This window comes from Rissa tridactyla, chromosome 15 (genome assembly GCF_028500815.1).
Source record: "Rissa tridactyla isolate bRisTri1 chromosome 15, bRisTri1.patW.cur.20221130, whole genome shotgun sequence".
In the NCBI taxonomy this organism is placed as follows: Eukaryota; Metazoa; Chordata; class Aves; order Charadriiformes; family Laridae; genus Rissa; species Rissa tridactyla.
Window position 1 is genome coordinate 2,545,223 of NC_071480.1, and position 16,969 is coordinate 2,562,191.

Here is a 16,969-nt window from a genome sequence, read left to right on the forward strand (position 1 = left end):
GGGCAAAGAAAGCCCCTGTTGGGGGTGTCGAGGGGAGATGGGTCGAGAAGAACACCCCCCCCAACCCGGGGGGAGATGCGCCTAGATAGGTGTCTCCCCCTCCTTCCCCCAGCCGTCCTCTGCGGGGGTCGCCAGGGGAGATGGGCCAGGGAAAGCCCCCCCTGGGGAGAGGGGCCGGCAGAATGACCCCCGGTGGTCCCCATGGGTAGGTGGGCAGGGGACCCTCCATCCCGGCGGAGGGGGGCCGGGGTAGCCCCTCGGCTGAGATGTGCCGAGATAGACACACACCCACCCCCCCCGCCGGGGTTGCCGAGGAGCACGCTGTCCTCGGGGGGAGGGATGGGAGCCCCCCCTTCGGAGGAGAGGGGCTGAGGGAGCCCCTCGGTGAGCGGGCTTGGGGGGAGCTTGGGGGATCCCGGGGGCATCCGGGCCGCCAAGATGCTGCTTTTGCTGCTGGGGATCATCGTGCTCCACGTCACCGTGCTGGTGCTCCTCTTCGTCTCCACCATCGTTAGCGTAAGTACGGACTTTTCCTCCGGCACCGGGGTACCAGCGAGGCAGGGAGCGGCCGGCGGGGGGGTTATGGCATGGCAAAACCAGAAGGTGGTGTTTTTATTTTTGGTTTATTTTCCAGCCTGGCTTTTAGCAGGAATTAGTACTTGCCGACTGCTGGTCTTCCTAACGGTGGGATTTTGGAGAATTTCGCACAGAAAGCTCTTTTCCGTATTTGTGCTGTCAGGTGTCACTGGGGGGGTGGGTCAGTCAGGTGTAATGGGGGGGGTCGCTTGGTTGTGTGCGGCAGCGGGTGCTCAGGACATCCCCATCAGTCCAGAGGAGAGGGCTGTTGAAGCCCATCTCCTCATCGTCCCCATGTCACATCATAGAGCACCCAAAAGACCCTCGGTGGGGGTGACGCCACGCTCCCCTTTCATAAAGGAGCTCCCCTGCTAACGGGCTTCAGGCCACAGGACCAGTACAGCCAGTCTGAGCAAAACCCCTTGAAACGGGACTGGTTTGGGCACTGGCTCCTCAGCACCAGCAGTTTTGCTCTCCAGCTCTGCTCCTTTGGGGCTGTGCGTTGGGCACAGCCTCTCGCTCCCCGCCCGCATGGGCTCCTCCTGGCGATTTTCAAGGCTTAAGCTGTGCAAGCAGTGGGAAGATGGAGGGTTGGATGCTGCACAGAGGGTTCCCAGCACCGTTCTCGGTCCAGAGCCCAGTTAACACGTCATCTACTTAGGAAGAGGTTTGCCTTGGTTTTAAGGCAGCAGTTTTGTAGAGCTGGTGAGTTCCAGGCTTGCTTCACCAGGTTCTTCTTTCCCTTAATTTTTTTTTTCTTTTTTTTTTCTGGGTGGTCATAGTAGTAGAAGACGTTAAAAAAAAAAATAAATCTTGCAAGTCATTAGAAATCACGTGGAACCATTCAAATAGCCCGGCCCGGCGCTGGGCGAGGACGGCAGAGGGGAGGGAAGCGCGCGTCCCCCGCGGGACTTGGTCCGTGTTTAAAGAGAATAAAGAGCTTCTGTGTTTTTTCTGCCGTTGGGGTGAAAGCGGCTAAAAGCAACTATCGGTATTTCCTTTCCAAACCCCTTTTCTGTGGAAAAGCATGTGCCTGGGAGCCCCCGGCCGGTACGCCCTGGGGCTGCTGGGTGCCGAAGCCCTGGCGGGGGGCACACGGCTGCCTGCCCCCTCCTGCCAGGGCGCTGCTCACGGGGCTGCGTCTCTTTGCAGCAATGGCTGGTGAACGGCGGGCACACGGCGGACCTCTGGCAGAACTGCACCTCCGGTAGCGTCTTCCACTGTCTGACCTCCTCCACGAACGGTGAGTGCTCCCCCCCTGCAAATCGCTGCCCCTCGCTTTTATTCTCCTCCCCAGCCTTAGGAAATCAAGGGGGATTTGCCTGTGTGGGTTACTCGCGATTCCCTCTTGCTTTTCACTGCACACCCCCCCTCCGCCCCCGAAATTATTCCCTTCCTCCCCATCCCCGTCCCCTCCTCTGCTCTGTCCCCAGATGGAGGGACAGGGACCCACCGCATTCCCGGTGTCCTGGTGGGGAGATTGCGCCCCCCCCAGCTTTACCAGTCCCTGAAACTGGTCTGGGGCTTAGCGTGGGTCCCAGCCCCGATGCCCATTGCTCTGCCCTCCAGCTGTGGGGCAGCTCCTGGCAGCACCGTGGCAGGGTGTTCAGCGCGCCCAGCCACAGTGGAGGTGACCGGCTCGAGTGCTTTTCGGTAGCCTCCTGTTATTAGCCCCTTTCGATGACACTGGGATGTATAAACGCGAGGCAGTCCTTGGAGCAGGGCTCGCTGGGCGCCCATCGCCCTGCTGGGAGTGGAGGGGCCGTTTTCATCACGCCTCCCTCTTGCCTGTGTTAAAGTGGTTTAAAGATGCCGCGGCGCCCTGAGGACACCCCGTCTCCAGGGGACACCCTGTCCCCTATCCAGAAAGTTGCCCTGCTTTCTGCCGCTGCGACAGGCTGAGTTTTGGGGCACTCTCCTCGCTCCGTGGTTCGCTGCCGAGCCCCATGGGGTGGGACGTGCTGAGCCCTCAGGCCCTGCCTCATCCCGCCGCTGACGCGGCACCTGCACATCTGGAGTGGCCGAACGGCCACCTCTGGCCTGGGCTGGGTGGAGGCTGCTGTGGCGCTGGGTGACGTCACCCAGCGAGCTGTGTGCTGAGGTCAGCAGGGGAGGGGTGCTTGCTGAGATGCCGTGACGCAGTTTGCAGGGCACCTAGCGGTACCAGTGTCATGAGACCTGTGCTCAAGGAGTCAGGCAAGCCCGTGCCTCAGTTTCCCCACAAGGCAGGGCTAATGCCAGTGGTGCCGCGTCCAGCGTTTGTTTCCAGTTAGCCTGCGTTTTGCTTTCCCCTGGAGACGGATTCTCCCAGTGAAACCAGTTGTGAATCATACCGATGTCACACTACGCCGGAAACACGCTCCTGGCGTAGGAGCAAACCGATGCCACGTGGTCTTGGCAAGTTGCAGGGAAGAGCACTGTGTGCTTTCAAAGGGTCTTGCGGTGATGGGAGACTGTCAGGGGTTTGTGGAGATTCAGGTCGCCCTAGTCCCCAGCCTGGTGGGAGCAAAACTCTTGTGGGTCCCCGACGTGGGGAGATGGGTGCTCTGGGGGGGTCCCCCCTCTGGGGCATCCCGCCCCCCCCCCCAGAGTCCCAGAGCCCAGGGCTGTAAAGTCTCCCCAAATCTTTTGCTTTTCAAATCTCCACCGCTTTTTTTTTTTTTTTCCTGGGTGTTTGCAGGGTGCCGTGTGTTGGGGAGTTTTTAAGTGTTGAGAGGGGCTTGTCCAAAACGTGGTTGGGGTGGTTTCCTCCACGTCTGACTGCCCTGCTGGGGGTTGCCAGTCTATATTGCTCCGTTCCCAGGAGCTGCTCGAAGAGGGGCTTCCCTCTGGATCCTTTCAGTGGTGAATTTTTGTCATTGAAGGGACTATAGTCGGAAAGGCCCTGCTAAAAACGCCGTCAAGCGGCTGAGTTTGGTTCATGAGGTGCCCCAGTGGGCAGCTCTTTGAGTAGAGGTGCATCGTGCTCGAGCCTTAAAGAGCTCTCTGCCAGCTCTTATTGATGTGAAGGCTCTGCTCTGGCATCAGGAAAAGGAGGTTTTGCTTGGGCAAAAGCTTCTGCCCCATCCACCCTGCGGCCGGGCTGGGGGAGCAACACCGCTGAGGACCAGTCTTCATCTGGTGGGACCCTGGATGCAGGAGCCAGAGCTCACCGGTGCTGTAGGAAGAGAGAATCAAAAGATATTTCCTGGGCTTTTAAAGCAAGGCTTTTAAAATCTGTCGGTAAAAATGGAATAAAAATAGCCCGCAGTATCCTTTCCGGTGGGTCCCTGTGCCCTCCCTCCCTGCTGCCCGTCTCCGAGCCCCTCCGCTGCTGGGGGACCCGCGGTCGGCCACGATTCGGAGCGATAACAGGGACACGGAACAAGGATGCTGTGGCAGGACCAACTCCGGGGCTCGCCCTCATCCCCTGCCCGCTCCTTGTTAACACTCCTCAGACTCTCTTTGCAAGGAACGTACTTATTTTCAAAAATACGAACGATCCTATACCAAATAACCACAAACCGTTCTCATTTAAGTCTCTCTCAAAACACAGGCTGTGCATGCCGCACGGCGTTGTAGAAAGCGGTAAGAATTTGTTTCTCTGTGCCTGTGCCAAGGACGGTACTCAACGGTTAATCGCCGAGTGCCAAGGTCTGCTCTGGGCTAAGAGCAAGAAATCCTCGGTCGGGAATTTTTGGCAGAACTTGGTCTTTACGTAGAGGCATTTTTTTTTCTTCTGGCCATCGCAGTGGCCGCCGCGGTGCAGTCATTTCTTCCTCTCCTTTTGAAAAGGAGCGGTACTCGGTGCTCGGAATATGTGGAATTAGGTAGGGTTCAGCATGGGGGGGGGGTTTGTTGTGTGCTGTGATGTTCCCCTTTGGTTGGACTAGATGGCCTTGAGAGGTCCCTTCCAACCCAACACATTCTGTAATTCTGTGTACTTTCTAACCACTTTTTTGGGGAAAATATGTCAAGGGCTCTCAAAAGAGTCAGTTAAAGCACTTTAGATTCTGCAGAGCCCGTTTTGATGTTGGAAATAACAATGCCAATGATGTAAATTAGCTAGCAGGAGTTTGGAGTGAGGCTCCCTGGGTGTGATGGTGCTGTTACCTGAAATAAAAGTTCTTGAAATCAAAAGTAGTTTAGAGAGGAAATACTGCTTTATTTGCCACCAGCCTGAACAGATCCTCGGTGTAAGGGGATGCAACGGCGGCGTGGACCCTGGAGGAGGGGGTGTCTCGTGGGGGAGCACCCAGGAGACTGGCAGAAGCCCCTACCTTGAAGATGCTGCTCCCGTTCTCTTTGATTTTCTTCTCTATCTTCTGGGCGTAGGTGGTCTCGCAGGTGAGCTGGGGGCCGCTCGTGGTCTCCTGCAGTCGCTCCCGTGGCTCCTGGGGCTGCTGCCACGTGCCCTGGGCCCTGTCCCCCTTCTTCTCCAGAACAGGGGGTGCCTTGGCAGGCTGGTCCCTCTTCAGGAGGGTGGTCGGGCTGTGTCCCCGCTTCTCCACAGGGAGGTCCTGCAGGCCCAGGTGCCAGAGCATGGCCAGCAGCAGTCTGCGCAGGGCCACGAAGTCGATGGCCCTGATCTTGGTCGTCCCGATGGCGACATCCAGCAGCTGGGCCAGGCTGAGCTGGGCCATGGCTGCTGCCGTGCCGGAAACGACAGAGGGACCTGAGCGGGACCTGAGCTCCTGGGGGAGTGGGAGAAAGAGCTGCCCAGGGGGCCCTTTCTGCCTGGGGGAGACTGGGATGGGTGGGAGGGATGGGCAGTCAAAGCCTTCCTCCTCCTCCCCTCGTCCTCGTCCTCCTCCCTGTCCGCGTCCTCCTTGTCCTCGTGCTTCTCCTCCTCCTCCTCCTCCTCCTCTGTTGCCTCCTAGCAGCAGAGTGGTCACAGCGGCGGTGGGACGGGTGACAAGGGACAACGCAGCGTCCCCCATTGCTGGGTGATGCCCCACTCCCGACCGGTCCTTGGGATGCGGTTATCCACAGGCATGGGAGAGGCCGAGGGTCCCGGCTGCCTTTTCCACCTCCATCCCTGAGGCGCAGCTGGCGCAGGCTGATCTGTGGCCGCAGCCAGCGCAGCCCGAGCCCGGGCAGAGGCAGCTCCCTCGCAGGGCTGTCCCGGTCACTCAGCCCGCTCCGGTGACACGTCCCGCAGGAGACCAGGCCCGGCTCCCAACCGCTGCCATTATTGTGGTTTTCTGAGGCAACAAAGGGTTGGCGCGGAGGGGAGTTGGGGGGGTCCGGGCCAGGGCATTGGGAGCGGGGGCTCCCCCAGGAACTCACTGGGATCATTGTCTGGGTTTTGTTATTGTCTTTAAGGGGAAGACATGCTGCTGGGGTGGGCACCGGCCCATGGGAGCCTGTAGCTGGCCTTTTCTTCCCCCACTTTATTTTTTTAATCTATCGCTATAATCTATGTGTATCATATATATATATAAATCCAGGGAGAAGGAAGCAGCATCCCAGAGGTACTGAAGGGGGTGTGTGGGTTCTCTAACAGCCCACTTCATGCCCGAGCAGCCCTGCAGCAGGGCAGGAGAGGGCAGAGGGGGAATAATGAAAAATAAATGGATGGAGGTGGCTGTCGAGAGCCCGGATCATGGCCACGGCGGCACGGAGCCACTGGTGCCCCCCCAGCTCTGGATTTCCCAGACAGGTGCTGCAGCGCCCAGAGCAACACGCGCCTCTCCTCTGGCTTCTGGAATTCAGCACGGCTTCTTGCACAGACCCCCCTGAACCCCCCCTCACCCCGTCCTCCCTCCTCTGCACCTCTGCAGGGCCGGGGCGAAGCAGAACTGGGGGCTGCGATTTGTCAATGTGTTCCCCCCAGCCCTGTGACCACCGTTCATCTCCCTTCTCCAGGGAATTAATTTTACTAATTAAAGAATAGTAATGCATTTAAATTTTAAATCACAATCATGATTTTATTAATTAAAAATCTATATATCACTTTTGGAACACCAGCTCTCCCTGCCCGTCTTTCTGGGTGCTGGATCCGTTCCCGGTGTCCCCGGTGCCTGGGAGAGGTGGCCGTTGCCTGAGTCCGGCTCCGTTGGCTCAGCACGGACTGGAAAGCTCAGCGCTGGGTCCGACGGGACCAGGCACACAGGCTGTGCCCGACGGGACCAGGCACACAGGCTGTGCCCAGGACCATCAAAGGCACTCCAGGGACACATCCTGGTTCCTTGGGAATGCAAGCAGGGACACGTAGAGCAACGGTGACATCTGAGACGTGGGCAGGCGCTCCCTCAGATGGAGGAGGACTTCTGATGCCAGCGCCACCACCCCAGGGATGCAGGCAGGGTCCCCTGGTACCCAGGCCATCATCTCAGGGATGCAGTCGGCACCTCCAGGGAGCCAAGGAGAAGAAGCAGGGGGTCAGCCAAGCCCCGCCCCCCCCCCTCACATGCAGCCTAGCCTTCCTAGTGCTGAGAAGGTCCAGGGGAAAGGAGGCTTTGTGCAAAGGAGAAGCAGGGATGGGGAGGGAAACAGCCCCGGGAGCTGGGCACTGGTCTGTGCTGGGAGGCAGCATCCATCTCTGCTTGTGGCTCTGGAGCTGTGAGTGTTGACCCTGGGGATGTGATCTGGGAACTGTCGACTCATTGCATCTCAAGAGCTTTGTGAGGCTCGAACTTGCCAAGCCTGGCTGCTCCTGGTCTCAGGAAAGATGACCTCAGACCCAGCAGTTTTCTGACCACTAGAAAAAGCCTGGCCAACCTTTGGCCTTGCATGGCTCCCACCCTGGACCCCATGTCACGAGTCTGGCAGGTGCTGGGGAATATCAGCTTTCCTGCTCAGACTGATGTTTGCCTCCAAACAGCCTTGATCTTATACCCCCACCCTGCTGCCTCCTTCCCTGTCTGCCCGAGGATAGTGTTTGGTGCAGGACTCGCCATGTGCATGCGAGATCAGCTGCTCACACCTACTCACAGTCCCCATCCAAGTGCCATGGTGACAACATCAGCAGCAATATTTCATCCTTGTAAGCCAGTGGGTTGAATCATGGCTATTTGGAGCCCACGAGAGGGGCTGTGGGGGTCTGTGTGCCCCCAGCGAGGGGAAGGGAGGGCTGGGGCTGGGGTGGGGGTAGGGAGGGATGAGAGTGGAGGAGCTGTAGAGAGAGCTGGGTTTGGGGAGGGTATAGGGCTGGGAGGGATATGGGAGATCATACAGGGAAGGGTGGGGCTGGGAGAGGTATAGGGAGACATGGGGCTGGGAGGGGTGTAAGGAGGGATGGAGCTGGGAGGGATGTGGGGAGAGATGGGGTGGGGAGAGATGAGGGGAGATGAGGCTGGGAAGGATGTGGTTTGGATGGGACTGGGAAGGATGGGATTGGGAGGGGTGTGGGGAGGGATGGGACTGGGAGGGATGTGGTTTGGGTGGGACTGGGAAGGATGGGACTGGGAAGGATGAGACCGGGCAGGGAGTGGGAGTAGGGGGAATGGAGGGAGTACAGCTCTGTGAAAGACACGGCATGGCGATGCTGTAGGGAGTGTACAGAGAGGCAGGGATCTGGGAGGGCTTTGGGGAGCAGGGGTCGATGGGCAACAGCTCTGGGGGACCATGTGTCAGGGCAGTGGCTCTGGGAGAGTTGCCAGAGGGACAAGTGGCCCAGGCAGAGCCCCCCAGCGCTCCCTGCCCAGCCCCTGCAGCGAGGCTTTGCAGATGGGGACATCCTATGGCTTTGCCGGGGGCGGGGGACCCGATGGCTCTGTGCTGACGTGTCCCCCAGCCACGGGCAGCGCTGGCAGTGGGGTCGGCAGAGGCTCGGCTTGTCTGGCGCGTGCCGTGTCCTCGCAGCCTGCTGGGATGTTGCAAGAGCCGGGAAAGCAAAGTCACCGCCGCTCTGCGAGCTGCCCCCGCATACACATAACGTACACATACAGATAACAGGGCACTTCTTCAAGCATGAAGGCAGCAGACCCTCTCTTGTACGCAACAACGCCGATCACTTCATTTATCCTCCCTTTATGCCTCACCCGAAGTCCCCCTTTGAGCTGGCTGTGTCCATCCACATGGAGCCTTTTTTTGATAAATGTAGCTATTTTTCTTGACTAATGTGAGTGCCACCTTTGGTGCCTGGGCAGTATTTGCTGAATCGCTCCTTTAACAGACTTTGCCAGCGATGCCTAAAAGTACTGTTTTGCAGCTCAGCTTGGCTGCCAAAAGCACAGCCACCCTGAAACGCTGATTGTCCTGGTTATTGCCAGGCTGCTCGTGGGGTGCAGGGGTGACCTCTTAGGCACCCTGGATCTGCTTGTGCCCATTTTCCTGGGGGTCCTTAACGATGGACATGGAGGGCCAAGGAGATGTGGGAAACTGCTGTGACACCAGCCACAGCCCCGATGCCGGCTCGGGAGCGTCTCTGTGCTGGACCCATCATCCTCCCAGGATGCAGAAGGGGACACCCGGGCACCACCTGCCCTGTCCCTCATGGGACACCGTGGGTTGGGGGTTGTCAGGACCCTTGTGTGTTTTCCAGCTGACCCCATCTGGAAGGGAGGACTGGGGTTATCCTTCCTATATTTTGACTACGGGGACTGCAGAGCCCACAGGATGGTGGGACGGGGACAGTAGCCCTCCTGCCTTGTGCCAGCATGTCTGGGCAGATGCATTTTTTCCCAAGCATCCTCCTATCAATAACCCACTTGGGTTTCTGGTTGATGATCCACCAGCTGACCCTGGCTGGTGGAGCAGCTCTGCCTGCAAACTCTCTGCTCACAGCACCATGCTGACTGCATGGTCATAAGACCCTGGAAAGATCATGAAATGAACCAAAATCCAGTATTTAGTGCTCCTTTTATGGAGCCTTTCCTTTCCGGGCCGCTCCAGCGTGTGTGGTGTTGCAGGGCTAGAAGCTGACCTCTACTTGTTCCCATTAAAGGCAGCAACCCCCCTGCAATCTCGGCCCTCCGGGAGACAGGGCTTGGAGGAAAAAGCCAAACTGCAACACAACCTGGCAGCCAAAAGCACAGGGAACATCCCGTTTTGGTAAAAGCCCCCCAATCCCTAACCCCGGCAGCCTTTTCTCCTGACGTTGCAGGGATTCTGTGCATTGTCCCCCAGAATAAGGCTCGAGGGAGCTGCCTGGTAAAAAGGCAGCCAGAGGGGATGGCGTAAAAGAGTCCGGCAATACCCGCTGCTGCAGGGGACGCGGGTGGTAAAACATCCCCGGAGTGGCATGGCTCATGGCACAGCAGGGACGGGTCACAGTGACCGCGGAGGGTCTACAGCAGGTTTGTGTGCTTCCCCCGAGGGGCTGGTGTGGGCACCGGGGAAGGGGGGACAAGCCATTTTGCCCCCACATCCAGGGGTTTTGTGCAGCCCTGGTCTTGCTCATCATCTGAGGCGCTTGCCTTGGGCTGCCCCTGGACTCACTGAGCTGACGCTGTGTTGGTGGAGGGGGGAAAGAAGCTGAAGGAGCCCCTGGAGAGTGCAGTTGCCCTCCCAGGTATGGGAAAACCCCACGTACCGTGGGGCTGTGTGGCTCGGCCTGGACTGGACGAGACAAATCCCCAAGTTTTGCTGTCAGAATAAGGCTCCAAGGGCTCACACCAGGCTCGGGGTCATTCCTGGGAGGGTTTGTTGGAGGCAGAGGCAGGTGGGTGCTGTGATGCCCAGGTACTGTGCAGGTGCCTTCGCAAAACCGCAGCATCTGGTGGGAAAACAGGCATTGGAGAGGGGTTTGGGGATGTACCCCGTTGTTCCTTGGTGTTTGATAAGCATTCGTCATGTCAAATGACTGGATGTAAATTTCTGATCATCAGGAGGATAAGCAGATCCCATCCACCCTGGTGGGGAAGAGGCAGCATCCCAGCTGGTGGGGACCACCAGCTCCAGACCTTGGCACCCCTGGAGAGGCAGGCCCAGGGCTTTTTTTTACGGTGCACCCAGGTCTTTTTTGTTTTTTTTTTTTTTTAGGGTGGCCACAGCAGATCCGAGAGTACCAGCTGCTGGGCACGGCAAAAAGCGCTGAGGAGAAAGCTGTCGGAAGAGCTTCTGCTAGGTGTTTTGGGCTGTCTTAGCTAAATCAGCAGCTTAATGGTGGGTCTCCATCCTGCCAGGTGCCTGACAGGCAGGATGGAGACATGCAGAAGGAAAAGACACTTATTTTCCCACTCTGAATTCAAGTAAAGCAAGTATGGGAAAAGATGGACCCCCTTAAAGGGCTTGGGTGCCTCCAAACTCACCCATCTTTTCCATCTATGTGAGTTTATTTTGACAGCACGGGAATGGATACAGCTAAGACAGGGGCCAGGACCCTTGGACCCTCCCCCCCTTGGATTTACTTTTTCCCCTCTTCCCTTCACCTGGTTCCCACCAGTGCCAACTATTCACCATGTTTGAGCCGGGGCTGGGAAGTGGTGGGAGGAGAACAGGCTGAGCAGAAACTTCTAGAAAGCCTCAGATTTGCAGGTTGAGCCATCGCTAAGGAAAAACCTGGGGGAGTTCGGGAGGACTGGCCGTGTCGTGGGAGGGATGGGCAGGTGTCCCCAGGTGAGGGACACTTCACCCAGCCCATCCTTTCCAGCAGCCACCAGCCATGTGGATGGGTTGTGGCTGCATGGCAAAGCTCCGCGCGTGCATCTTGCCGTCAGGAATAAATCCATGATTTTTCTCACCGGGATCCTCGCCCTCGTTGAGAGAAGGGATGGAGGACACGTCTCTGCTTATTGGAAATGTCCCTGCTTCATCTCTTATGATTTGGAGAAGTGCAGCATGGATTTGTTATGGAAATATCGAGACCTATAGTGAGTATTTGCCTGGCACCAGGCTCACATATAGTTCGATCATCTGGCTTTAAATGTGCTTTGAAAATAAGCACTTTCACGTAACTATATCTAATATTATTTTCCCTCCTCCCCACCTGGTCGGTGACAGTGGGAAGTTGGGGTGATGCTGTGGAAGACAAGGGCTGTCTGCAGCATCTTCTTGTCCTTGCAAAAGGCTGCAGAGCTCTGCCCAAAAGCCATTGCAGTTTTAGTGAAGGGACCCCCGGCCACCCCCGCCTGTAGGGAGGGCTGTGTCCTCTTCTGGGTCAGAAATGTCCCTTGTTCCCTGGAAGCCACCAACCTCAGAGCAGAGAAGGTCTCAGCTGTGATCCCTGGAGAGAAGCTGAGCCTGATGCTGCCTTCTTGCTTGGATAAAAGGATCCTGGAGACCTTGACCCTGCACTGGGTTTGAGGGGGCTGAAACACTGGCCGTGAGCTGCATTGCTTAAAGCTGGAGAAAAAAATACAGGCAGCGTATAGGGACTTGCTTTGCTCCTGAAACTGGTTTCTCCTCCCTCAAGCACCAGCAGACTCAATCCCGTCATTCAGGAAAGATGCTGCTGCATGTGGAAGTGGGGCAAAGGCAGCGAGAAAAGCCATGCCCAGGAAAGAGCGAAAGTGCTCACAGAGCCAGGGCTGTGATATGCCAAAATCCCTTTGATTTTGGCGTGGTCAAAGCAGCAAAGGGAGGCAGACTCGTTTTTCCAGTGCCTATGTATAGAGCCGTGAGCTCATAGTTTCCGACGGCGGGGAGCATTCAAAGTATGGGAAACAGGAATTTCCACCCCGCCTTGGTGCTGGCAGAGAGCAAACTGAAGCTGGGGAGATGCTCGGCTGCCCCAAATCTGCTCTCGCTGGCCCAGATCACTCATTCAGCAATGGAGATCTCGGTGGGTGCAACCCTGGCACCTCCAGCAGCTTCAAGGAGGGGCCAGGGAGGGGGATGGGGATGCCTACCCCAGGGGTGACTGTGCAACCTCAGCCCCGGCACGATCTGTCTGGAGAGGTTTCAGCCTCAATTTCTGGACCATCCCAAGAAAACTGGGATAACGAGTGGAGTGGCTTGGTCCCTGATCTTAAGCGGGGGGTGTGGAAGGTGTTGACATGCTACGGGTCTCCTTCCAGCGAGGGACAGGCCTTCACGGCTTGAGACATCCCCCCCGGGGCATGTCTCCCACCATGGGTGCTCTGTTTTGGCAGCTGCCCCAGTGCACGGGATGGCTCGGCGGGGCTGCACCTCCCCTGCTCCTTCCAGAAACCAGCCCCATGTTGTAACTGCTGCAACCGCTGCACCCATGAGCGACTGATACTGCTGCCCACGCCTGCAGCCCTGCCGCGACTGCCAGCCGCACGAAACCACCCCTCCTGCCCATAGAGGACCTCCAGGGCCCATCTCACTGGGGTTTGGGTGCCAGAGGTGCATCTCCTCTTCTGCCTGCCCCACAGATCCTGCAGAGCCCTGGGCATCTTCTTGGGGCTGGAGGACCGCAGGGCTGGGAATGCTTGTGCGGAGCATCTCTCTGCCCCAAGGCAAGACTCCCCGCTATGTCAGGGTTCTCCGGAAGGCTTTCCATGATGGAGACTCCAGGCCCTCCAGGCCATTGGGGCCCCTTGATGGTTCAAATCCAGGTCCCGTGGCTGCACTGCCACAGCCAGAGCTGGGGAAGGCGTGCAGGCAGGGCGCCTTGGGGTCACTGTGCCTGCTCTGGGAATCTCATCCTCACATCCCTGTGGAGCCGCTCAGCAAGCCTGAGTGTGGGCTGGCAGCCCCGTGGCCACTGGCCGGGCTGAGGGGTGGCAGAGGTGGCTGGAAAGAGTCAAGACTGTGGGAGGAGTGACCCACCCCGTGGCAGTTTTTTCAAGGCTTTGCAGGGGAGACACCTCTCAGCTTCTCGCCTGGGGGTCAAGCGAGGGATGGGCAGCACCCTGGGACACATGTAAGGCCACAGGGAACCTTCTCCACGTGTGTTTCCAGCTGGCACCTGGCCAAACAGTGACTCATGAGCCACCTGCGGCTGCTGAGATGGCCAAGCTCGGGGCTTCTGCCTGCCCTGAGCCCACAGGGCTCCTGCCGCTGCCTGGACTGCAGTTCCCAAGGATGCTGGAAACCCCCTCCAGGGCAGGTTCAAGGCAGCAGTGGCCCTCGAGCCTGCTGGAGTGTGTTTGCTGGGCTGTGTGCTGCCACACCGGTGCTCGGGTGAGCGTCTGATGGTGTAGGGCGGGGAGCGCAGGGCTGGAGTGAGGAGTGTTTGGGGGATGAGGAGGGGAGGGGGCGTAGGGATGAAGATGTGGCCAGGGCGAGGAACAGGGAGCTGTGGCGGCTGGAGGCAAGAATTGTTTGGCAGGAGCCCAGCCCTGGTGCAGGGTGCTGCCGGTCACCCTGCTCTGCAGCAACAGAGGGAATTTGGGCTCCCGACATCCCCTTTAGCGACTGTTTCATTGGGGTTTGAGCTCAGGGATGAGCCCGACTACAGGTGCCCATCACATGAGGGAAAGCAGGCAGGACCGTGCTGCCTGTCCCTGCCCTCCGACGCCTGACACTGGCTCCTCGCCCCCTCCCTGGCCAACCAGGCAAATATCAGGCCTTTAAAACGGGGAACGAGTTCCTCCGCATTCAATCCCCGGGAGCTGGCCCTGTCCCTGCTCCAGCTTCTGCGCAACGCGCCCGCATGACACGCGCAGCCAACACCTCCGTGTTATATAGGTGTCCCAGTCCTCTCCCCAGCTGGTGCTCGGTGCTGGGGCACGGCCAGCCCCGCTTCTGGGGACAGCAGTGGAGTGCATGGAGGGGCTCCTGCCCTGGTGCCCTGCAGCAGGTAAGGGGGCTTTGGGGGCACAGAGGAGCTGGTGCCCAGGGTCAGGGTCTCCTTCTGCAGCACTTTGGGGGACCAGGTCCCTGATCCCTCTTAAAGCAGAGCAGGAGCCTGCATCTTTCTTCTCTTTGATTGGGAGGGGATGGTTTGTTGTGTTCTTGTGACCGTCCTGGCGCAGGGGATGGCTCCCAAGGAAGAGGAGGTCAGCCAAGGAGGGGATGGCAAAACCTCCAGAGACAGCTGTGAGGATGCCCATGGGCACAGTCATGCGTGAGAAAAGGGGTGCAGGTTGGGTCGGGTCTGACAATGCTGCAAGGTCTGGAAAAACCTGCAGGTTTTATGAAGCTCCAGTTTTAAGAGAAAGGAGCTGAGCTGAGCATCCCTCCCCGCCTCTCCCCTCTCTCCTCTCCCCTTTCCCCTCTCCTCTCTTCCTCCGCCCTTCACCCATCTCCCGCTCCCTTCTCCCTTTTCCCCTCTCCTCTCTCCCTTCTTCCCGCTCCCCTCTCCCTTCCTTGAGCCGCCGCATGAATGCTCCCTGCCCTGGGAGACGCACGGCAGAGCTTCAGACCCAGCCCAGACGCGGGTCTGGGGATCCCAGCGGCCCCGCGCTCCCCCTGGCGCCCCAGGCTGGGGCAGGGGCCAGGCGGGATGGCTGGGCTCTGCCCTCCCCGCTCTGACTAAGAGGAGACGCCGGGCTCCGGGGCTTGCTGACCACACCATGCTCCGGCGTGAGGAGCACAGCCTGGAGATGGCTGTGGCCTGGCCACCAGCCTGGGACATCCTCCAGCAGCCTGGAAGGAGCCTGGCGTGGGTGCTCGCTGCCTGCCCCGGGTCCAGCATGCCCCCTCTCCATCCCCGGGGGGTCCTGTGCTCCCACCTGTCCCACTGCCCTGGCCTCCCCCTGCTCCCGCTGGCCCCTCTGTGTCCCCTGGGATGGGAGCATCTCCCTTTCCATGGCAGGTTTCTTTGTGGGATGGGAGTTCCCACCTCCCGTGCACCTGGAGCTGGCAGCAGTGCACGGCGGCACTCGTGACACAAGCTGAACCTGCTTTATCTGTACCACGTGCTGAGCACGTCCATCCAGGGGCTCGTGCATGTGATTTTGCAGACGGGGATTGTTGCCCCCGCTGGCTCTGGAGTTGGGGTCCTCCCGTCATCTCTCTTTTGCCCCAAGGGCCACACTGAGAGGCGTAATGCTCCTGAAAATGCCCTGTCTTGTTGAGAGGATGCCTAGTAGCTGTCAACTGCATCTGTTAGGGGCAAGAGGGCAAAAGCAAGAGAGCAGGGAGGAGGAGGAGAGATGAAGAGATGGATCATGCTTATCATTTCAACCTTATTAACCCATCGTGCTTCTTCCTCGCAGCTGGGGAGCACCTGTGGCTGACAGAGCAGGGATGTCTGAGGCCTCGTCCAGCAAGGAGGGACCCCCGGCCGAGTGCCCCGTGTGCTACGAGAAGTTCCACCTGCTGGAGGCCATGCACCGCCAGCTCAGCTGCGGGCACACCTTCTGCCACGACTGCCTGGTGAAGTGCTTGCTCTCCGCCAAGCTTGACAGCCAGGTCCAGAGCAGCATCATCTGCCCATCTGCCGCTACGTGACTTTCCTCAGCAAGAAGGCAGCTCTATGGCCGCCCAAGGCAGGCACCAACCTCCGGGCCCTGGAGATGCCTCTGTCACCTTCCTCCTTGTCCCATCTGACCAAATTGGAGGCCAGCAACACCTTGGTGGTGCCCAGCCATTTTGTGATGCCGGTGCAGAGCTTCGACCGGTGCTGCAGCACAGGAAACAGCCCCATGGACTCGCAGGGGGTCCCAGGAGAGCTGGCGCGGGAAGCCCACATCTTTGTCATCAGTGACCATGGGATGCCACTGGTGGATGTGGACTGCAGCTCCCTAGGGAGGAGAAGCAGAACAGAAACACGAAGCTCGGTGTCATCCAGCTCGGCCCTGGGGGTGAAATGCTGCCAGTCGCCCATCGCCCTCGCCGTCCTGCTCATCTTGACGGTGGCCATGCTGGCGGCTGTGCTCCCTTGGCTGCTGCTGGTGAAGAGGGACTCGTAGCAGGGATGGGATCAGCTCAGATGCTGGAGGTGTCACTGATGCTGGGACAGAGCTAGGGCCGGGACCTCTCTCAAAAGATCCCATGAGAAAGTCCAGAAGCAGCGCCGGGTGAAGCTCTCTCTCATCTGGCCAGGGACTGAATGGACTTTCAGACCTTTCCGCAGATCTCCGGGTGCTCACAGTGTCGTCGCTGGCATTTTCTGCCTCTTTTGGTTAAAATGTGGCTGGTCAAACCCTGCTAGTGGGTTCCCCTAGTGTCTTAGCAGAGAGCAGGGTTTCTCCTCCCGCACCCCGTTGAGGAGAAATAACTGGACTCCAGACGATCCAATGTGAATCAACAGAAGCCGTTTATTAAGCACCGATCATCATCTTTTATACCCTGTGTTGTAGCCGTACACGCGACTCGCTTATTTCTGATCAGCCAGTTACACTGTCCACGCGCTGTGCATGCAGTTCGTTCACACATCAGATTGGTTACAAGAATTCGCACAGTAAATTGCTTAGTCATTAGCACAACATGTTTTCTGCCTTCTCAGTTCCCGTTTTTCCCATGTACTAATGCCATCTTCTACCGCCTGTTTTGCTCTTAATCTAAGAGGCTGGCTCACATGGCCATTTTCTCTCAGACACATTCCTACATTTGATGCCCCCCACGATGCACTTGCCCTCTTGGTGCCAGGGGACGCCGCTGGCTCCTCCTGAGCTGCTCACCACCCCCAGACCCCTTTCTGCAGGGCTGCTCCCCAGACGCCCCCTCCCCATTC

General features: G+C 58.5%; 1 pseudogene; it reads left to right on the plus strand.

The window, feature by feature from the left end:
* Positions 1-426: 426 nt before the first annotated feature.
* On the plus strand, positions 427-16,205 carry LOC128917986 (RING finger protein 222-like; annotated as a pseudogene).
* The last annotated feature ends 764 nt before the right edge of the window (positions 16,206-16,969 follow it).